The following is a 23,198-nucleotide window of genomic DNA, read 5'->3' on the forward strand; positions in this document are numbered from 1 at the left end:
AATGACCAGGATTATAGTCTTCAGAAGTGCCAAGGTCTTAAAAGTCAAAGGGAGACAAGGAGCTGTCCCAGATTGAAAGAGACCACAAAGACGTGACAGCTGGGGACCACGTGTGATCCTGGGATGATGCTCCACTATAAAAGGGCATTATTGAGACAAAAACTGAATGGGAGTCTCTGGGAGATGGATAAATAGAAGGTCTCTGTCTTATTCTTACAGTATTTCTGTAAGTTTGAAACTGTTCCAAAATAAAATAGTAAGAATAATTTTATCACCCAGATACATACAGCTTTATACTTTGTTCAACAGGCAAAACCAATCAACCTGACAGAAGTTAGAATGGTGATTACAGGGTGAGGTGGAGCTACTGACTGAGAAAGCCACGAGGAAGGCTCCTGGGGAGATGGAAATATTCTATATCTTGAGCTGGGTGGTGGTTACAAGGCATATATCTATGTAAAAAGCCACAAGCTAAACATTTGCTATCAGTGCACTTTATGTATGTTATCCATGAATAAAGAAGTAAAATAGGGCCGGGTGCGGTGGCTCACACCTGTAATCCCCACACTTTGGGAGGCTGAAGGAGGAGGACTGCTTGAGCCCAGGAGTTCAAGACCAGCCTAGGCAACACAGTGGGCCCCCATCTCTACAAAAAACAAAAAAATTTGCCAGGCGCCTGTAGTCCCAGCTACTTGGGAGGCTGAGGTGGGAGGTGGGAGGATCACTTGAACCCAGGAGGTCGAGTCTGCAGTGAGCCATGATTGTACCACTGAACTCCAGCATGCGTGACAGGGTGAGAACCTGTCACAGGAAGGAATTAAAAAAAAAAAAAAGGCCGGGCGTGGTGGCTCACACCTGTAATCCCAGCACTCTGGGAGACCGAGGCGGGCAAATCACGAGGTCAGGAGATCAAGACCATCCTGGCTAACACAGTGAAACCCCGTCTCTACTGAAAATACAAAAAAAAAAAATTAGCTGGGCATGGTGGCGGGCGCCTATAGTCCCAGCTACTCGGGAGGCTGAGGCAGGAGAATGGCGTGAACCCGGGAGGCGCAGCTTGCAGTGAGCCAAGATTGCGCACCTGCACTCCAGCCTGGGCGATAGAGCGAGACTCCATCTCAAAAAAAAAAAAAAAAGGCCAGGCACAGTGGCTCACACTTGAAATCCTAGCAGTTTGGGAGGCCAAAGCAGGATGATCACTTGAGCCCAGACAAGACCAGTCTAGGCAACATAGTAAGACCTCATCTCCACAAATAATTTAAAAAAATTATTATGGAGTGGTGGTGCACGCCTATGGTCCCAACTACTCAGGAGGCTGAGACAGGAGGATCGCCTGAGCCCAGGCAATCCAAGCTGCAGTGAGCCATGACTGCACCACTGTATCCCAGCCTGGGCAACACAGCAAGACCCCGTCTCAAAAAATAAAATAAAATAAAAAAGTAGAACAAAATCCCTATCTTTAAACTATACCAGTCCTACGAAGAGAACCTTCATTTATTCATCCAACAGTTAACAGATGACCTACTTAAATTTAGCTTTGGTAAAAAGCAATTCATTACTCTAAATAAGGAGCTAAATGAGAAATCATTTCCATAAAGTTTTCTGGCATTTTGTGATTAAAGAAGCTAAGGATGGAAGTCTTTTGGCTTGGCTGCTTATAGAATTAATTGAAGCAGGAGTGCTTCCTGGAGTGAGACTGCCCAACCATTCTCCCTCTAGGATTGGACACAGCAAATAATCAAGCCAGTATAGGATTTTTTTAAATGAAGAAATGTAGAATATTTTTTAATGAAGAAATACAGGATTTTTTAAATGAAAAAGTAATTCACTTTAAAGTGAAGAAGTAATTGTAAAAATAAAAAACAGAGGGAGAGAAAAAAACAAAAAGAACTGTCTTTAGGGGAAGCTAGACACACAGGCCTCTAGTTTCCATAAACCAGCCTGACAATGCTAAAAATTATCACATTCTAATTTTTCTGTGTGTGTTTTAGTTTTTTGTCTGTTTGCTTTAGGAGAGCAGGGGAGTTTTTTTGGTTTGTTTTTCTTTGAGACAGAGTCTCGCTCTGTCGTCCAGGCTGGAGTGCAATGGCGTGATCTCGGCTCACTGCAACCTCTGTCTACCGGGTTCAAGCGATTCTCCTGCCTTGGCCTCCCACGTAGCTGGGATTACAGGCATGTGCCACCACGCCCAGCTAATTTTTGTATTTTTAGTAGGGTTTCGCTTTGTTGGCCAGGCTGGTCTCGAACTCCTGACCCCAGGTGATCCACCTGCCTTGGCCTCCCAAAGTGCTAGGATTACAGCGTGAGCCGCCATGTCCACCACAGCAGGAGAGTTTTTAATGGTTCAGGGAAAGGATGCTAAAAGGAGAGGTAATGTAATGCAGTCAGGAATCTGGTCTTTAGTCAGATAAACCCGAGTGTGGATTCCACCTCCACCTCCTATTGGCTGAGAAGCCTAGGGCAGGTTAGGGCAGGTTCCTTCACTCCCCTGCACCTGGATTTACTCAGGTGTAAGATAAGGACAGGTATACCTACTCCAGAACTTGCTGGGAGGGCTAAATGTTTGTGATGTGCTTGCTACAGTGCCTGACATACAGCAAGCAGTCAATAAATGGTAGCTGCTGGTAGTTTTTCTCGTCACTGCCCCATATTAGCCAACAATGCCTGACTAATGTGGTTCCCCTTCCCCATGCTCACTATGAAAATTTCCTCTGCCTGAAACATGCCTCATTTAAAGCCTACCTCCCTCAAAAGAGCTCTGCAATCACAACAGAGGCTTAATTAAAAGGAAATGGTCAGTCTCCCACTACAGGTCATCAAGAAGTCCAAAAGAACAAATTCTAAAGGGCAGCGAGCACTCAGTGTCCGATTTCTCTGAGCCCATGTGGGGCCATTCACTTAGCAGAAGTGCCAGAATAACTGCAATTTGGCCCTGAAGTGCCTTCTCTGGGCCAAAATGGAGCACACAGAGCAGGCTTCTATTCTCATTTTCCCAGCTGCAGGGCTGCAAGCTCTGGCAGTCATTAAAATAAGCACCAAACCACATGACCAAGTCCCGCTGACAAACAGCATATGTTCTTAGCTGCTGATGTGTAAAAAGGAGGTAGAGATCACCAGAAGTCGGGAAGGGGCTGCTTTGGCATACGGAGCCAATGCACATTTTATAGACAAATGATGCTTCTGCAACCTCATGAGTTTCGGAAACAATCTGCAAGGCTGTTAAAGAGGGAGGTTTAAAGCCTTCTCTTCCAAAAGAAGGAAAAAAGTTCTAAACTTAGAAGAAAGAGTAGGCTCTACCGGAAGATGAGAACTCAGGACTCCTACAGGGAAACCAGCTGGGTACAGAAACCTCACTTCCTTTTAAAAGTTGCATTAGAGTCAAGATGTCCCTGAGCAAAACTAACATCTCCACAAGACATCAAGTCATCAAGTCAGCCAAATTGGTTTGTGACTGTGCTTTCAGGTGATTTCTGTGGTAACAGCTGATCACACTGGCAGTTAGGAAAATTGCTATGATGGGTGAGTTGTCCTCCTCACCTCCGAGCCAACTCTGAATCAGCGTGATTTCTTCTTCAGTGGGTCAACCAGAGAACAAGCAGTCACATCCACAGTCTTCAAACTCTATCTGTCCTTCTCATTGGTTACTTCCAGGAGCTGTTTTTCTTTTATTTTGGTTTCCTTCTGCTATAATATCCTTCACCTTCACATGCAATCTGGTGTCCATCAGCTTCAGTTTTTGAGAATGGATGCACTGGATACCAGCATTATGGGGTTTGAGAAGCCTACATGGGAGGGACAGTGACGGCTAAGAAAATGTGGGAAAGAGGAGAGAGGAAGCAATACTGCCAGGAAGATGGAGGGCAGTGTGCCTCCTTCTGAGTCTTTTTGTTACCTCCACTGACCAACTGTTGCCCATTTCTCTGTTCATCTGAGAGACAGCCACCTGGATTTGTCTGAATCACTGTGGAGCCCTATGCCAACCAACAACTAAAATCTATGATGGTTTCCTAAAAGCTGGCTGAGTTATTAAGGCTTGCTTCTAAATAATAACATTTCTGGTGATCTTTAAAGAATCCTGAGAAATGGGAGAAGTACTGAAAAACTGGGCCAAGCAAAGTCCTGATTTCCGATTTTCAAAATGTTTGATTTTTCTTTTTTTCTTTTCTTTTTTTTTCGAGATGGAGTTTTGCTCTTCTTGCCCAGGTTAGAGTGTAATGGCACGATCTCGGCTCACTGCAACCTCCGCCTCCTACATTCAAGGGATTCTCCTGCCTCAGCCTCCCAAGTAGCTGGGATTACGGGCGCCTGCCACTACGCCCAGCTAATTTTTTGTATTTTTAGTAGAGATAGGGTTTCACTATATTGGCCATGCTGGTTTCAAACTCCTGACCTCAGGCGATCAACCTGCCTCAGCCTCCCAAAGTACTGGGATTATAGGCGTGAACCACCACATCCGGCCTGATTTTTCAAAGATAAGAATAAAGATGCGTTCTAAAGACCACTGGACAGAAGTTTTGCTCCCAGGAAAGGCCCATATGGGCCACTCTAGTCCACTTAGCACCTTTGTACAATCAGAAAATTACACCCCTGCTTCAAGATTTTATTTCCTTTAGTTAGAGAAATGTTGTAATATACTGATTAGGTTAGCTCAAGACATAGTAGCCTTCTCTGCCACTGTCATTACAAAAATGCACCCACAATACCTATGATATAAATGGAACCCCCTTTGATGTGGCCTCTTGTGCAGTGCACAGCCTGCATAATTGTATGAGGCAGCCCTAAGTAATCACAAGAGGCCAATATGGTTTCTCTAAGAAAAAGTCATGACAGAGTAACTGCATTCCTACCTTGATCAGGGAAGAATCATAGACACAGGACATACAGGTCTCAGAAATGTCTCTCACAAGGCTGCTCTAGAAATCCCAGTAGACAAGGTGAAGATACAGGAATTGGATCCTGACATAATTAGAGGTATTAAGAACTGGTAAAATAATCTTATTCAAAGGATCTTGGTTACTGAATTAATTAGTGTTAATTAGAAAGAGCTAATAGCAGTAGGTCTTTGGCTTAGTCTCTGGGCCTGTCCAATTTATTTTATTTATCCACATGAAATGAATATTTATCAACATTTACTAAGTATTTCATGTGCACTGAACCCTGTGCTGGGGCTAAGAGCAGGCGGAATAGGCAAATAAATATATTCAATAAAGTATTCTTATTACCATATTTTACCAATAACTTGGATAATGATATAGATTTGCTTATCTATTTCATGACACAAGAAGAAACAGGCAATACAAGTGACTAAAATTCAGGATAAAAAAAAATTCCGACCATCTGGAATGGCAGGCCTATTTTAACAAGATTTGAAATTTCATAGAGGTAAATCTAGGGCCCTAAATCTAAGTTCAAGAAAACAACTGGACAAGGCAGATGGTCTGCTAGACTGGAAAGGGCATAGGTTCATGAGCCCGAGAGACCTGAGTTCAAATCCTGTCTCTGCTACTTTCTAGCCACACCATCTTAGACAAGTCATTCAACTTCTCCGAGTCTGTTTCCTCTTCTGTTAGACGGGGATACCACCTACCGTGCAGAATTAGTGTGAAGATTCAACTAGAAAATGCATACATCTGGCCCATAGGAGACACTCAAAAAGCAGGACTAACATCATATTGTTTACCAATAACATGCCTGGCCAACATGGCAAAACCCCATCTCTACTAAAAATACAAAAAAAAGGCCGGGCATGGTGGCAGGCGCCTGTAATCCCAGCTACTTGGAAGGCTGAAGCTTGAGAACTGCTTGAACCCAGCAGGCGGAGGTTGCAGTGAGCTGAGATAGCACTACTGCACTCCAGCCTGGGTGACAGAGCAAGACTCTGTCTCAAAAAAAAAAAAAAAAAAAAAAAAGAAAAGAAAAGAAAAGAAATTAGGGTTTCCATTAGTTATTTCTTCAATAAACAGTTATGTTACATACTTGTCCCTGTGCTACATTTCAGGGTTCAATGGCAAAAAAAAACTATGGTCCCCACCTTTAAAGATCTAACAATTTTGAAGCCAAAACAGCAAAACAGAAGAGGAATCGGAGTATAGCAATTTGGAGGTAAAACAAATACAGTATAGCCTGGTGTTTGTACAGAATGTTATAGGAGGAGGGACATCTAAATTAGACTGATGAGGCAACAGTGTTTCCTATAGAAACCCTTAAGCCAAGGTGGGTTTTTTTGTTTGTTTGTTTGTTTGCTTTTTATTTTTTGTTTTTTGAGACGGAGTCTTGAGACAGAGTCTTGCTCTGTCACCCAGGCTGGAGGGAGGTGGCGCAATTTTGGCTTCACTGCAACCTCTGCCTCCCGGGTTCAAGCGATTCTCCTGCCTTAGCCTCCTGAGTAGCCGGGATTACAGGCACCCACCACCATGCCTGGCTAATTTTTGTATTTTTAGTAGAGACAGGGTTTCACTATGTTGGTCAGGTTGGTCTCAAACTCCTGACCTTGTGATCCGCCCGCCTCGGCCTCCCAAGGTGCTGGGATTACGGGCGTGAGCCACCACACCCAGCCAAGCCAAGGTTTTAAGAATATCCTATAGAAACCCTTAAGCCAAGGTTTTAAGAACATCCAAGTAGATTCTCAACAGGGGCCCTACTGGCATGCTGGATGGGACAATTCTTTTTTGTTTAGAGCTATCCCTGCACACTGCAGAATGTTGAGCATCTCTGGCTCTCTCTCAATAAATGCAGTAATACCCTCTGGTCAATGTCACAAAACAAAGCAAAATAAAACAGCTCCACAAACTTCTAAACCCGCCCCTGATGGTTGAGAAAGGGGGGGTTAGATGGCAGCACTAGCCCCATGCAAGGACCCCTGGATGAGGAGGCTAGAGGTAGGGAGTGGGGACTCTCCAGGCAAAGGAAGGAAGCTGACTCAGCTCCACATTGTCAACTACAGAAACACCCCATGGCCTCTGCATAAGCTTAGAATTTTCTTGGCCACCTCCACATACCCATCATCTAGTGAATTTCTTTGCTCACTTCAAATCACAGCTCAATCATCACTTCTGAGGGAAGCCTTCCCTGACTCCCTCAGCTCCGGATTAGGTCGATCCTCCTGTATTCTAGTCCTCAAAGAGCACCAACTACCTTACCTTCATAGCACATATGCAGTTATCCTCCTCAGTAGAATAAAAAATCTATGAGAAAGGAACCATGTCAGCTTCTCATTTTCCCCCATTCATCATTGTTTTTCTAGCACCTGACTTAGCACCTCATAGGTGCCCAATAAATACTTGTTGATGACTGAAACAATGAATGAATAAATAAAAATTCTATGAGAAAGGAACCGTGCCAGCTTCTCATTTTCCCCTATTCATCACTGTTTTTCTAACACCAGTCTTAGTACCTCATAGGTGCCCAGTAAATACTTGTTGACGACTGAAACAATGAATGAACAAACCAGGACAGTATGTTTGAGAAAATACAAATGAGTTCTGTTGCGGGAAGTCAGGGACCCCAAACGGAGGGACCAGCTGGAGCCACGGCAGAGAAACATAAATTGTGAAGATTTCATTTTAATATGGACATATATCAGTTCCCAAATAATACTTTTATAATTTCTTATGCCTGTCTTTACTTCAATCTCTGAACATAAATTGTGAAGATTTCATTTTAATATGGACATTTATCAGTTCTAAAAATTAACACTTTTATAATTTCTTATGCCTGTCTTTAATCTCTTAATCCTGTTATCTTTGTAAGCTGAGAATGTAAGTCACCTCAGGACCACTATTGTATTAACTGTACAAATTGAATGTAAAACATGTGTGTTTAAACATATGAAATCAGTGCACCTTGAAAAAGAACAGGATAACAGTGATTTTCAGGGAACAAGGGAAGACAACCATAAGGTCTGACTGCCTACAGGGTCGGGCAGAATACAGCCATATTTTTCTTCTTGCAGAGAGCCTATAAATGGACGTCCAAGTAGGGAAGATATCACTAAATTCTTTTCCTAGCAAGAAATATTAATAATTAAGACCCTGGGAAAGGAATGCATTCCTGGGGGGGCAGGGTCTATAAAGGGCCGCTCTGGGAGTGTCTGTCTTATGCAGTTGAGATAAGGACTGAAATATGCCCTGGTCTCCTTGCAGTACCCTCAGGCTTACTAGGATTGGGAAACCCCGCCCTGGTAAATTTGAGGTCAGACCAGTTCTCTGCTCTCGAACCCTGTTTTCTGTTGTTTAAGATGTTTATCAAGACAATACATACACTGCTGAACACAGATCCTTCTCAGGAGTTTCTGATTTTGTCCTTGTCCTGTTTCCTCAGAAGCATGTGATCTTTGTGACCCACTCCCTGTTCGCACACCCCCTCCCCTTTTGAAGTCCTTAATAAAAACCTGCTGGTTTTGCGGCTCAGGTGGGCATCACAGTCCTACAAATATGATGTCACCCCCAGGGGCCCAGCTGTAAAATTCCTCTCTTTGTACTCTTTCTCTTTATTTCTCAGCCAGCTGACACTTATGGAAAATAGAAAGAACGTACGTTGAAATATTGGGGGCGGGTTCCCCTGATAGAGTTCTGTATGGCAGCAAGGAGAGGCACATGGGGCAGAGTAGATGGACCATGCCATAAAAGCAGGCAAAGGCCATATCATGAAGAGCCTTATGTGAAAAGCTATGCAACTGTATTTCTGCATAGATCTCTATTTTAGTAAAGGCAATCCACAGCAGTGAGGACCAGACTGTTGAGGCAGGGCAACCAGCTGGGAGGCTGTGCAGAAAGACAGGCAGGAAGGGAGGGGAGCCTGAACTGAGGGAACAAGGGAGGAAATGGAGGAGATGTGTGTCAGGAGATAGCAACAAAGTCGAATCTGTAGAACTCTGATGACTACCTGGACTTGGAAGATGGAAAGGAGGGATAGTACCAGAGGAAGAGTCTGAGATGACTCTCAGGGTTCTGTTTTGGGTGACTAAATGGAAGGAGGGGAATTGGCAAGATTCAAGAATGGAGAAAGAACGGCAGGTTCAAATGGAAGATGAGGAGCTTAGTTTTAGGCTTGTTTGAGTTTGAGGGTAGCACTCAGGAGAAATTCGGGATCATGATACAGAACAGGGGTCATGAGCATATAAACAAGTTTGAAGCTGCGGTTGAAAAGAATATAGTAGAGGGCAGAGTCTTGGCAAAAATTGGCATGTGAGGGACAAAGGGGAAGAAAGGAGCCCACAATGGAAATTGAGGGGCAAATGGCCAGAGAGATAATACAAAGTAGGACTGGGTTTTCCTAAGTGAGGGGCAAGGTCAGCAATGTCAGATGTGCCAAGAAAGATAAGGAAGGAAAAATGGTCAGGTATTCTGGCAATGTCGAGGTCTGATGACTTTGAGGAGTGGTGGGACGAGAGCAGGATTTTAGTGATGACTTAGGGAAGTACAGGTAGCAACTCTAGATAACTCTTCCAAGAAAGGTGGCTGGGTAAAAGAGGCGTGACAGGGTGCAGCATAGGTTAATCGGAGGGTTTTTGTTTTTTCCAAAATGAGAGTAAACAGAGAATATTTAAATGAGAAGGGTTGATGAAACAGGAAAGAAAATGAACAAATGATGGAACCCCGTCCTTGAGGCAAAGCAGGAGATGGGATCTCAAGCACAAATAGAGGACTTAGTCTTAAAACACCATTTCTTTCACAGAATTAGAATAAAAGGCAAAAGGATAGGGTCAGCTAAAGATCAGTTGGTAAAGGATAGAAGAGGAAGCTGAGATGCCTTAATTGATGGCTGCAACTTAGTGGAGCAAAAGTCAAGGCAGGAGGTTGAGGAGAGGAATTAATATGAGGAAGACAATAAAGGGAAATGGACAAGAGAGCTGCCTGAGGATATGGGGAGGGCTGAGCCATGCTGAGGGCCTATTTGGTGGCACACTAGTGTAACAGTGTCAAAAGCACAATGTGTCTATAATGGAGCTGGCAGGGCTTTAGGTTACCACAAGAAAAGTGCAGTCTTGCTCTGCATGGTTAGAGTCCTCAAGGAAAGAGGATTTCCTTTCTGTATCACACACTCAAAGAGAGGCTGACAAACCGGAGCAAGTTCAAGGATGGTAACTGGGATGAAGGTGTGAGGAAATCCCAAAAGTGATCATTCTGAAGCCGGTCTGAGATGGAATGAATAGGCTGTTCCTCAGTCTATTCAACACCTATTGACTACCAATTAACAGAGCAGCACCTCCAGTATTTATTCTCCCTTGATTATACAATCAGGCCTTAATCACACTGGAGAAGGGTGGGGAGATCAGGAGATAGAAAGAGGAGAGGAAGCGGTGGCTCACGCCTGTAATCTCAGCACTTTGGGAGGCAGAGGCGGGCAGATCACGAGGTCAGGAGACCGAGACCATCCTGGCTAGCACAGTGAAACCCCATCTCTACTAAAAAAAAAAAAAAAAAAAATTAGCTGGGCATGGTGGCGGGCACCTGTAGTCCCAGCTACTGAGGAGGCTGAGGCAGGAGAATGGCCTGAACCCAGGAAGCAGAGCTTGCATTGAGCCGAGATTGTGCCACTGCACCCCAGCCTGGGCGACAGAGGGAGACTCCATCTCAAAAAAAAGAAAAAAAAAAAAAAAAAAAAAAGAGGACTGGAAGACATTAGTGAACGTCATTTCCATGGGTAGAAGTGGACGACAGAGGCAAACTGACTTCCAAATAAAATCAGAGGTCAGGGTTAATCAATTAGAGACACTAGTCAAATAATTTTGTTACTGCTCAATTCCACACAGCAAATTCATTTCTGCCCTCCCGCCATCAGGATCCTGATTCTTGTCCCCTTCCTCTGTTTCATCCTATCAGTTACCAAGTCCAGCAAATTCCACCTCCTTAATCTCTCAACTCCTCCCACTCCTCTCCATCTCCACTGTCACTGCCTTCATCCAGATCTTCATCCTGTCACCTGGATCACTGCAACTATACCCAACTGGTCCCCTGCTTGTCTTCTTCTGTCCAGTGTAATCACCACATTGTTGCCTGGGTAATTTAAAACAGATGAGAGGATGTCGCATCTGTTTTAAAATCTTCAGTGTCCTGCTCTCCATCCCCGCCCCCACCCCCACATTTTAGAGTCCAAACTTCTGGGCCTGGCAATATTAATGACTACTGTTTATTGAGTATTTATCATCTACCAGTGCCAAGTGAGTAACACCATATCACCTCATTCAGTTTTTATTTCCCCTTCTTAGAGATGAGGAAACTGAAGCTTAGAAAGGAAGTGACTTGCCCAGGGTCACAAAACTAGTTCAGTGGCAATGGCAATATCAGTATGCAGCTATCTTGGATCCCAAAGTCTATGTGCGCTTAACATGCTATTGTCCACAGGGCCCTTCACGATGTGGCTGGTGCTTACCTTTCCAGTCACCTCTCAACCTACACCTCCACACTGCCACTCCGGTGAACCACAAGCAGGCCATGCATTCTCACCTCTAGCCCTTTGCTCATCTCACTTCAAACCACTCTTCACCTGTCAAATCTCGTTCATCCTTCAGGTCTTGACTAAAGCAGCACCTCCTCACTGAAACCTCTGATGAGTCTGCCTGACTTATGCTTACCCTAAGTCTTCCTCTACCAAATCTCTGCAATAGCTTCATGCCATACCATTGCTATCTCCTTGACTTAAAAAAAAAAGTAAACTCTTTGAGGACAGGGATGTGTATCTTACTCATTTTTGTATTCCCAGCTTGCAGCACAGTGCCAGACACATAGCTGAAGCTCAATAAATGTTTATTCTCTATAATGAGATGCTGGCTGGGAACAAAAAAGGGAACCTGTGGTTGAGTAATGGAAAGTCCAGTACTCAGCTCTTAAAGGATTTCAAAATCATGTCACACGAGGGCAGGAAGGAGTTGGCCAAGATAAATGGAAGGGGAAGGGGAGATGTTCGAAGCAGCAGAAGCGAAGGGCTATAGGTGAGACACACCTGCAAGCAGCTTAACAAGACTGGAGCAGCGTTGGGGGATGGGAGAGCAGTTTAGCAACATAAGCCACTCCAAGACTGGACTTTTCTTTATTCAAGTGTTAGGTCACTTCCTCAGGGAAGCCATCCCTGACTAGCTAGCTTTTATGCTTCCCCCCAATTACTCTCCATCCCATGACCCTGTACGTTTCAGAATCGGAAACACCTACCAACCCTTACTGACAATGCCACCACCGCCTCTATTATTAGAAGGTGCCATGAAACAGGGTTCTTTTTCTTCTTATTTTACTGATAGATCACCAGTGCCCACAATAATGCCAGGCACATAACAGGCAAATATTTGTTTTATTCATTCATCCAACAAATATTTATTGAGCATATATAATATGCTAGGCATTGCTCTATATGCTGGGGATATAACAAAACATGACAAATATTTGCTGTCACTGTTAAGTTTACTATGAGCAAATACATTAAATATACTTAGCCTAGAGAAGAAAAGGTGAGAAGAGGAAGACAAACTAGTAGCTTTCAATGATGTATAGGGCAATTAAATGCAGGGGTGATTCCAAGAGCCTGAAGGAGGAACAGTGAGCTAAGATTACCGAGTAGCTGCTTTCAGCTCAACCTAAGAGTCAGAACTGGGGGAGGACCAAACAGGAGCAACCAGAAGTAGAAAGCTTTCTGTCACTGAACAAATCTGGCCAGTGGGCAGAGGTGTCAGAGAAAAAAATCTAAGTAGTCAATGAAAAAGGGAGTCTGGGATCCAGAGGTCCCAAACTGACACCCACAGATATGACTGGTTACAGTTGAACAGGGTTTTGTAAAAACTGAGTTGCCAATGTTTTTAAAACCCAGAATTACTTGCCAATTTTTTAAAAAATGGCATCAGTCGCCAGTGTTTAAAAATCAGGAAACTGCACGCACGTACACACACACACACGGTTTGGCTTGTACTTCTCCAACATCATGTACGTTAGTACTGTACTTATAAAATTCATTTCGATAAAATTAAAAGTTTGACTCTATTTCTGACAAATGTTCTAACACCTACATTTACCTTACCGGATTGATTCTTATTGTGCATTAGGTTCTAACCCTGTAACCAAGGAATCGAGAATCTTCTTTCTCAGAAAGTAAACTTATTTAACCTCCTCACTTAACAAATGGCGGATTATCATTCCCATTTTGCAGATGAGGGAAAAGCAGCTTAGATGGGGAAGGAACGTGCCAGAGACAGCAAATCCAGACACAGCCAGGCTGGGAATCCAAATGTCCCATCTCCCGTGTTCCAACACTGAAGATTCTGAGCACTGCCTACCAAGAGGACAGGAGGGGCTGACTTAGGAAATCGGCACGAGCTTCCAAGTAAGAAGACCCCGGAATGAACCAGTCTGAGGGGACGCGGCTACAGACGAAGGGCGACAGCCGGAATCAGTGAGTCCCTGGAGGAGAAAGGACCACCCAGAAGCTGGCATAGGAGGATCCTGAGACTTGCTGTGACCCTCGCCCTCCCTGGCGAGCTCGCCCCTTGACTCCAGGCCTCCAAAACCGGCCCAGCAAGACCCCACTACACCCTCGCCCGCCGCGGCTCACTTACCGCCGCTCAACTTCCGGCAACCACAGCGCTCTCTGAGGCGCGCGCCCCGATGACGCAACGCGGCCCTCCCCGCGCCTGCCACTTGGGAAGCGGCGCGCGTGCGCAAAGGAGCAGAGGCAAGCCGGGGAAATGCGCCCCTAGCACCGAGCTAAGTGGGAGGAGCTTGAGTCGTGGGGAGGGCGGGGCATCAGGGGGCGGTGACGCCCCCGGGGGAAGCGATGGAGAGCGTCTCCCTTACCAGATGTCGGAGTGTCTACATTCCCTTCAGGCTTTTAAGAAAGTGCCCCACGTTCTCTCTTTTGATTTCAGAGTATGACAGGAATGATCACCATGGCCATTCTCCAGGAGAGGCGGCATCAAACGCAGCACAGGGGCCATCAGGGTGGCAGGTGTGGAGAGCCAGGAGATGAGAATTTTAGTAGGAAAAGGCCATTGAACGTCGACGGTGACCAACCTGCCCTTTTTAAACCAGCCATCATTCTCACAGCTCCTCACTGTCAGTGAGATAAAGTTATTCACTCTCAATACTTGTTGGTTGGATACTCTGCGCGTGCAAAGCACTGGACAGATGTTGAAGATACAGCAGTGATTATGACAAGTTTCTCTGTCTGGCCTGCAAGGCCTTTCACAAATTAACTCTGATATACCACTCTGGACTCACAACAACAAGAGCGATGTTAACTCTGATATACCACTCTAGACTCACAACAACAAGAGCGATGTTAACTCTGATATACCACTCTAGACTCATAACAACAAGAGCGATGACTGCTATTAATTGACTAGCCACCATGTTTTCAGGGTTTTACATCTCTAATCCTCACAAGAGTCCTGAAACGTATCCCCAAGTTATATATGAAAGAACAGAATCTAAGAAAAGTTAGGTGGCTTGCTGAAAGTTAAAGGGCTTTTGGGCCAGGAACGTTATCTGAAGTTTGTTTGATTCTGGCAAATAAGAAAACAAATCCAGACTAATAAGGATACTTATTAGAAAGGATTACTGCAAGAAGTGAGAGAGGTGGGAGAGAAGGAACTGTGCAATAGCAGAGGGAGACTATTGCAATAGTGAGATCACTCTGACCAAAAAATCCTCAGATGTTTCAATGGTTAGGGAAAAAGAGGATTCCCCCACCCCCCACCCTCCCCAAAGGCAGGTAAACAAGGCTAGAAACAACCGAATATGGGAAGTGGGATGAAGGGGTGGCTTGATCAGATAGTAGATTAGAGAATGTTTTATCTTGAGGCCAACCTGTTCTCAGGGGTTGTGTGTGTCAGGCTCTGAGCCCAAGCCAAGCCATCATATCCCCAGTGACCTGCACATGTACAGCCAGATGGCCTGAAGCAACTGAAGATCCACAGAAGTGAAAATAGCCTTAACTGATGACATTCCACCATTGTGATTTGTTTCTTCCCCACCCTAACTGATCAATGTACTTTGTAATCTCCCCCACCCTTAAGAAGATTATTTTATAATCTCCCCCACCCTTAAGAAGTTTCTTTGTAATTCTCCCCACCCTTGAGAATGTACTTTGTGAGATCCACCGCCTGCCCCCAAAACATTGCTTTTAACTCCACCGCCTATCCCAAAACCTATAAGAACCAATGATGATCCCACCACCCTTTGTTGACTCTCTTTTCGGACTCAGCCTGCCTGCACCCAGGTGAAATAAACAGCCTTGTTGCTCACACAAAGCCTGTTTGGTAGTCTCTACACATGGACACATGAGACAATATGCTAGTTCAAGCTGAGAGTGGGTTAAAGTAAGGAGCCTGGGGAAAGGAAAGAAGCTTAACCCAAGTTTGGTTAATAAGCATTTTTTCCAACTGGTCAATGGAGACAAGCAGCTCTGTAATCATTTATGAGGCAAAGAATGGGAATTCAGAAGGACTGTGTTTGACCTTGCCACAGTAAACAAGGGAGGCAACCATGAGTCATTTAAGTGACATGAGAATGGGTATTTCTTTGTAGTGAACATTTTCTGAAGCACAAAAAGGTTAAGAAAGATTTCTTTTTCTTCCTTATCTTTTTTTTTTTTTTTTTTGAGACAGGGTCTCCCTCTGTTACCCAGGATGGAGTATAATGGAGTGATCATAGCTCACTGCAGACTCAATCTCCTGAGCTCAAGGGATCCTCCCACCTCAGCCTCCTGAGTAGCTGGGACAACAGGTGCATGCCATCATGCCGGGCTAATTTTCTCATTTTTTGTAGAGACTGGGTCTTGCTATGTTGTCAGGGCTGGTCTTGAACTCCTGGACTCAAGTGATCCTCCCACCTCCACCTCCCAAAGTGCTGGGAATACAAGTGTGAGCCACCTTGCCCAGCAAGGATTTCTTTTTCCTTTTCTTTTTTTTTTTTTTTTTGAGATGGAGTCTCGCTCTATCGCCCAGGCTGGAGTGCAGTGGCGCAATCTTGGCTGACTGCAAGCTCCACCTCCCGGGTCCACGACGTTCTCCTGCCTCAGCCTCCCGAGTAGCTGGGACTACAGGCGCCTGCCACCACGCTCGGCTAATTTTTTGTATTCTTAGTAGAGACGGGGTTTCACTGTGTTAGCCAGGATGGTCTCGATCTCCTGACCTCATGATCCACCCACCTCAGCCTCCCAAAGTGCTGAGATTACAGGTGTGAGCCACCGCGCCCAGCCTTTTTTTTTTTTTAATTTATTTTTTTGAGATGGAGTTTCACTTTTGTTGCCCAAGCTGGAGTGCAATGGCGCAATCTCGGCTCACTGCAACCTCCACCGCCCGGGTTCAAGCGATTCTCCTGCCTCAGCCTCCCAAGTAGCTGAGATTACAGGTGCACGCCACCACACCCGGCTAATTTTTTGTATTTTTAGTAGAAACGGAGTTTTACCATGTTAGCCCGGCTGATCTCAAACTCCTGACCTCAGGTGATCTGCTCACCCCGGCTTCCCAAAGCGCTGGGATTACAGGCGTGAGCCACAGCGCCCGGCCAAGAAGGATTTCTTAACCTTTACTGTCAGAGGCATTTGAACCAGAGTGACTCCATCTTGAATAGGGACTGAGTAAAGTAAGGCTGAGACCTATTGGGCTGTATACCCAGGAGGTTGGGCATTCTTACTCACAGGGTAAAACTGGAGATCGGGGTATGACAGAGGTTACAAAGACCTTGCTGATAAACGTTGTGCTAAAGAAACATGCCAAAACCCACCAAAACCAAAATGGTGACGAGAGTGACCTCTGGTCATCCTCATTGCTTATTATATGCTAATTATAATGCATTAGCATGCTAAAAGACACTCCCACCATTGCCATGACCGTTTACAGATGCCGAGGCAATGTCAGAAAGTTGCGTTATGTAGTCTGAAAAGGGGAGGAACCCTCAGTCCCAGGAATTGCCCACCCCTTTCCCAGAAAACTCCTGAATAATCTACCCCTTGTTTAGCATATAATCAAGAAGTAACTATTAGCATAATCAGTTGAGCAGCGCATGCCACCACACTCTGCCTATGGAGTAGCCATTCTTTTACTTCCTTTTTTCCCTTTTGAGACGGAGTATCACTCTGTTGCCCAGGCTGGAATGCAATGGCGCGTCTCTGCTCACTGCAACCTCCGCCTCCTGGTTTCAAGCAATTGTCCTGCCTCAGCCTTCCTAGAAGCTGGTAAGCAATTCTCCTGTCTCAGCCTCCCTAGAAGCTGGGATTACAAGAACACACCACCATGCCTGGCTAATTTTTGTATTTTTTAATACAAATGGGGTTTCTTTTTTTTTTTTTTCCGAGACAGAGTCTTGCTCTGTCACCGGGCTGGAGTGCAGTGGCATGATCTTGGCTCACTGCAACCTCCGCCTCCTGGGTTCAAGCGATTTCCCTGCCTCATGCTACCAAGCCCGGTTACTTTTTTATATTTTAGTAGAGACAGGGTTTCACTATGTTGGCCAGGCTGATCTCGAACTCCTGACATCCGGTGGCCCGCCCGCCTCGGCCTCCGAAAGTGCTGGGGTTCCAGGCGTGAGCCACCGCACCCAGCCTCCTTTGCTTTCTTAATAAACCTTCTTTCTCTTTATGGACTCTCCTGGAATTCTTTCTTGTGTGAGGTCCAAGAAGTCTCTCTTGGGGTCTGGATCAGGACCCCTTTTCTTTTCTTTTCTTTCTTTTTTTTTTGTGTATGTGTGAGAGAGAGAGAGAGAGACGGAGTCTCACTCTGTCACCCAGGCTGGAGTGCAGTAGCGCGATCTCGGCTCACTGCAACCTCCATCTCCTGGGTTCAAGTGATTCTCGTGCCTCAGCCTCCCAAGTAGCTGGGATTACAGGCATGCGCCACCACACCCAGCTAATTTTTGTATTTTTAGTAGAGATGGGTTTTCACTGTGTTGGGCAGGCTAGTCTCGAACTCCTGACCTCAAGTGATCTGCCCATCTCAGCCTCCCAAAGTGCTGGGATTATAGACGTGAGCCACTGCACCCAGCTAGGACCCCTTTCCAGTGACATTACTGTTTTCCAAGAGCAAAAAGTCCAAGTAAAATTCAACACTGCCAACTCTTGACTATATCAGGTTCCTCTCCTGCCGTTGCCCTCTCAAACTGCATGCATGAGTCACACTAAACTAATTCTGGTCAAGCACACTCTGCTCTTTTATATCTCCATCCCTGCAATGCTCTCACACTTGCTGTGCTTGTGTAAGCCTTTCTCAGTCTTCACAACCCATTTGAAGTGTAGGTGAATCTTAGACAAAATGTTGATGGAAAAAAGGAGTACATATTAAATAATTCTACTGATAGAAAGTTCTAAAATCAGCAAAACTAATCTCTATAGTTGTTACCGGAAAGGGGTCCCGATCCACACCCCAAGAGAGGGTTCTTGGATCTCTCACAAGAAAGAATTCTGGGCAAGTCCGTAGAGTAAAATGAGAGCAAGTTTATTAAGAAAGAAAAGGAATAGGCCGGGCGCAGTGGCTCACGCCCGTAATCCCAGCACTTTGAGAGGCCAAGGCGGGCAGGCCACCTGAGGTTAGGAGTTCAGGATCAGCCTGGCCCACATGGTGAGACCCCGTCTATACAAAAACATAAAAAATTAACTGGGCGTGGTGGCTTACACCTGTAGTCCCAGCTACTCAGGAGGCTGAGGCAGGAGAATTGCTTGAACCCAGGAGGCAGAGGTTGCAGTGAGCCGAGATCCCACCACTGCACTTCAGCCTGGGTGACAGAACAAGATGCCGTCTCAAAAAAAAAAAGGAATAAAAAAGAATAGCTACTATATAGGCACAGCAACGTTATGGGCTGTTTGACTGAATATACCTATACTTCTTTATTTTTTTTGAGTTAGAGTCTCACTCTGTCACCCAGGCTGGAGCGCAGTGGTGTAATCTTGGCTCACTGAAACTTCTGCCTCCTGAGTTCAAGCGATTCTCATGCCTCAACCATCCTGGTACCTGGAATTACAGGTGCGCACCACCACACCTGGTTAATTTTTGTATTTTTAGTACAGATGGGTTTTCTCCATGTTGCCCAGTCTGGTCTTGAACTCCTGGCCTCAAGTGATCTGCCTGCCTCCACCTCCCAAAATGCTGGGGTTACAGGTGTGAGCCATCCTGCCTGGCCAGTTATTTCTTGATTGTATGCTAAAAAGGGGGCGGATATTTCATGGAACTGAGGGTTCCTTCCCACTTTTTTTTTTTGAGATGGAGTCTCGCTCCCATCACGCAAGCTGGAGTGCAGTGGCGCGACCTCGGCTCACTGCAACCTCCACCTCCGGAGTTGAAGCGATCCTCCTTCCTCAGCCTTCTGAGTAGCTGGGATTACAGGCGTGCGCCACCACACCCAGCTAACGTTTGTATTTTTAGTAGAGACAGGGTTTTGCCATGTTGCCCAGGCTGGTTTTGAACTTCTGACCTCAGGTGATCCACCTGCCTTAGCCTCCCAAAGTGCTAGGATTACAGGCATGAGCCACCGTTCCTGGCCCCCTTTTTAGACTATATAGGGTAACTCCCCAAAGTTGCCATGGCATTTGTAAACTGTCATGGCACTAGTGGGAGTTTTATTTAGTATACCAATGTATTATAATTAACGTATAATCAGCAGTGAGGATGATCAGAGGTCAGGGTTTTTTTTTTTTTTAACTTATTTAAAAGAATAATTGAGACAGGGTCTCTCTACATTGCCCAGGCTTTCTCAAACTCCTGGGCTTACGGGACCCTTCCACCTCTGCATCCCAAGGTACTGGGATTACATGCGTAATCCTTGGTTTACATGCGTGGGATTACATGCGTAACCACTCCTTGGTTTTGGCCAGCTTCTTTACTGCATCCTGTTTTATCAGCAGGGTCTGTGTAACCTCTATCTTGTGCCGACCTCCTACCTCATCCTGTGACCAACAATGCCTGACCTCCTGGGAATGCAGCTCAATAGGTCTCAGCCTTACTTTACTCAGCCACTACTTAACGTGGAGTTGCTCTGGTTCAAATGCCTCTGACACAGTGATAGAAGTCAGATCAGTAGATCAGTGGTTCCCAGGAGCAGAGTGTGGCATGGTCTACAAACCAGCATGAGGAGCTTTCTGGGTGATAGAAATGTTCTACAACTTAAGTGAGGTAGGGCTGACACAGGTATATACATTTATCAAAACTCATCAAACTCTGCCTTTAACATGGGTGCATTTTATTGTATGTATTGTGTGTAATAAACTAGATTTTATTTATTTTTTTATTTATTTTGAGACAGAGTCTCACTCTGTCAGCCAGGCTGGAGTGCAGTGGCACGATCTAGGCTCACTGCAACCTCCGTCTCCCAGGCTCAGGCAATTCTCCTGCCTCAGCCTCCCAAATAGCCGGGATTACAGGCATGTGCCACTACACAAGGCTAATTTTTGTATTTTTAGTAGAGACAGGGTTTCACCATGTTGGCCAGGCTGGTCTCAAACTCCTGACCTCAGTTAATCTGCCCCCTCCTCGGCCTCCCAAAGTGCTGGGATTACAGGTGTGAGCCACCGCACCCAGCTGATTTTAAAAACAAACAGTAGGGATGTCACCTCCTATATGAAGGCATGCCTCATACCCACCACCTCTAGGCTTTACTCTATTGAGCATATATGAGCCTAAGTTAAAGTTAGTTCTTTATAAGTTTGACTCCACTGCTGGGTTTTGTGATTTTATAATGAACACCTTTTAGAGCTTCTGCCCAACTCACAGTAATCCTTGCTTCTCTGGGAACTGCTGATTCTCCAGCTATGTTTGTACCACCTGTGCCACCCCAGCCTCCACCCCCTCCAGAGTTGACTGGAGTAAAGTGGACACGGGACGATACTTTATCCTGAGTGTGGGACTTTTGAACTGATGTTCATAGAGTGGGAATAGGATTAGTTTATGTAGATCATTGGCAGTATCCTAGAGAGGGAGTTTCCTTGAATTCTGAGCTTGAGAATCCTATGGCTGACCTGACTCAAGCCCTCCTCAAGGCAGTCATCCAAAGTATCACTAGATTCCACAAAGCATGCAATGCTATGCGGCTTGAACATTTGTCCCCTCAAAAACTCATGTCAAAATTTATTTGCCGTTGTGATCATATTGGGAGGTGGGATCTTTAAGAGGTGTTTAGGTCATGGGTTTCCACTCTCATGAATGCACTAATGTTGTTATCATGGGAGTAAGTTCTTTATTACGGGAGTGGGATTGCTCCCTTTTGCTCTCTCTTGCCCTCTCTTTGCTCTTCCATCATGTCATGATGCATCAGGAAGGTCCTCACCAGATGCCAGCACCTTGATATTAGACTTACCAGCCTCCAGAACTGTGAGCCAATAAATTTCTATTCATTATAAATTACCCAGTCTGTGATATTCTGTTATAGGAGCACAAAACAGACTAAGATACTCTAGTAACTATTCACAAAGTTGATTTCTGTCACTTGCAAACCTGAAGTAGCTCCACAGGGTTGAAATCATGTCTTTCTGTCTCAGGCCAGACATAAGAAGTGCTGGAAAAATATTTGTTAATTAACAGATAAGGTCTGGGAATCCAAAATAGATATGGGGACCAGAGCTAATGATTGCTCAGATGACAAATGAGGCTTCCTTCTTAGCAGGAAGATAGGGTGAGGCTAAGGAAGAAGACCTGCCTCTGCTGCCTGGAATGGGGTAGGCAGACCATTGGGGCTCCAAGACCATGGAGCATTAAGAAAGATGCAGACCCAGGAGACTTAAAAATGCAGAGAATGTTCTCAGACACAGCAGGGTCATGAGGCCCTGTGACACTTATTCAAGGCTACAGTGATTCAGGTCAATCCACCTTCATCATTTGTCTTGCATCTCAGTTGAAAAGAGTACATGCTCCCCACAATGAGAACTATATGTCACGTCAAGCTAGGCTTTGAAAGCCTGACAAATTGTGGAATGATAAATATTGGCAAATAAGATCTTTAACAGCATGTTTCTTTTTTATTTTATTTTATTTTATTTTATTTTATTTTATTTTGAGACAGAGTCTCTCTTTGTCACCCAGGCTGGAGTGCTGTGGCCCAATCTTGGCTCACTGCAGCCTCAACTTTCTGGGCTCAAGTGATGCTCCTGCCTCAGCCCCCCAAGTAGTTGGGACTGCAGGTGTGTGTCACAGCCCCTGGCTAATTTTTGTATTTTTAGTAGAGACAGGGTTTCACCATAGTGCCCAGGCTTGTCTTGAACTCCTGGACTCCAGCCATCTGCCCGCGTCAGCCTCCCAATGTGCTGGGATTACAGGCATGAGCCACCATGCCTGGCCAACAGCATGTCTCTATGGCACTTACGGTACATAAACAGCCAGGAGCATCCCAGCAACTTTTTCATGCTGAGTTAAGACTATTAAATCCACCTCCTGGAAGTCCATGCAGTGCCCATCTTCAAAAGAGGTCAGAGATTGTCCACAAGCCAAGTAGCCAAATGACCAATTTATTAAATGGACAATTTGCTAGTTCACAGATTTTCTGAATGAACACTTTGCTAACATTACCAACGTATAAGGTTTATAGCAATTTCTATTGAATGGAAGGGCTTCACAAGCTTTTAAAGATTGATGTGATACTGTAATTGACTGGTTTTCATTTTATTTTCAGAGGAGTATCTTAAGGAATTTTCTATTTATCAAAATATAAGGGTGGTTTATTCTGCCTTTGAATATACTTAACTTATGAATACATTAATGAAGAATATGTTCCTGAATGTGGATTTTTCTTGAGTGTATTAATATTATGCCATTCAGTTTACTTTCTTTTCATTCCCTTTCTCTGCTTCTCTTCTGTCTCCCTGTCTCAGTTTCTCCCTCTGCCTCCTCCTCATATCTTCATCTGTCTCTCTTTTTTTTTTCCTTAGAAACAGGGTCTCGCTCTATTGCCCAGGCTGAAATGCAGTGGTGTGATCATAGCTCACTGCAGCCTCCAACTCCTGGGCTCAAGTGATCCTCCCACCTCAGCCTCCCAAAGGGTTGAGATTACCAGCATAGGCCACCATGCCCAGCTCCTCTCTACCTTAGTCTCCTCCTACACTCACTCCCCATCTCTGCCTTTCAGTATCCTCGTCTCCTGCACATCCCTTGCCCTTTCTCTCCTTTTCACTGTTCCCCACCTTTTCCCCTTAGTCCTTCCTCTCTGATGCCCTGTCTCCCACCCCCATTTCCTCCTATTTTTCCCCTCTGTCATCTGCAGTCTCTTTACCTCTATTTCTCCTCTCCTGTCTCTCCC

General features: G+C 45.1%; 1 protein-coding gene across 17 annotated transcripts in view; it reads right to left on the minus strand.

Annotated features, from left to right (window-relative positions):
- The window catches only part of ATG7 (autophagy related 7), a 274,642-nt gene extending 260,975 nt beyond the window's left edge, over nt 1–13,667 (minus strand). For 5 of the 17 annotated variants that reach the window (XM_063721877.1, XM_063721878.1, XM_063721882.1 and 2 more), the window contains exon 1: nt 13,541–13,569. The gene's annotated coding sequence lies outside the window, so the exon portion shown is untranslated. Of the gene's footprint in view, nt 1–3,537; nt 3,783–13,540 lie in introns of all 17 variants that reach the window. The other 12 variants (XM_054551709.2, XM_054551711.2, XM_063721883.1 and 9 more) reach the window with 7 other exon arrangements.
- Between the last annotated feature and the right edge of the window lie 9,531 nt (nt 13,668–23,198).

This window comes from Pongo abelii, chromosome 2 (assembly GCF_028885655.2).
Source record: "Pongo abelii isolate AG06213 chromosome 2, NHGRI_mPonAbe1-v2.0_pri, whole genome shotgun sequence".
Taxonomy (NCBI): Eukaryota; Metazoa; Chordata; class Mammalia; order Primates; family Hominidae; genus Pongo; species Pongo abelii.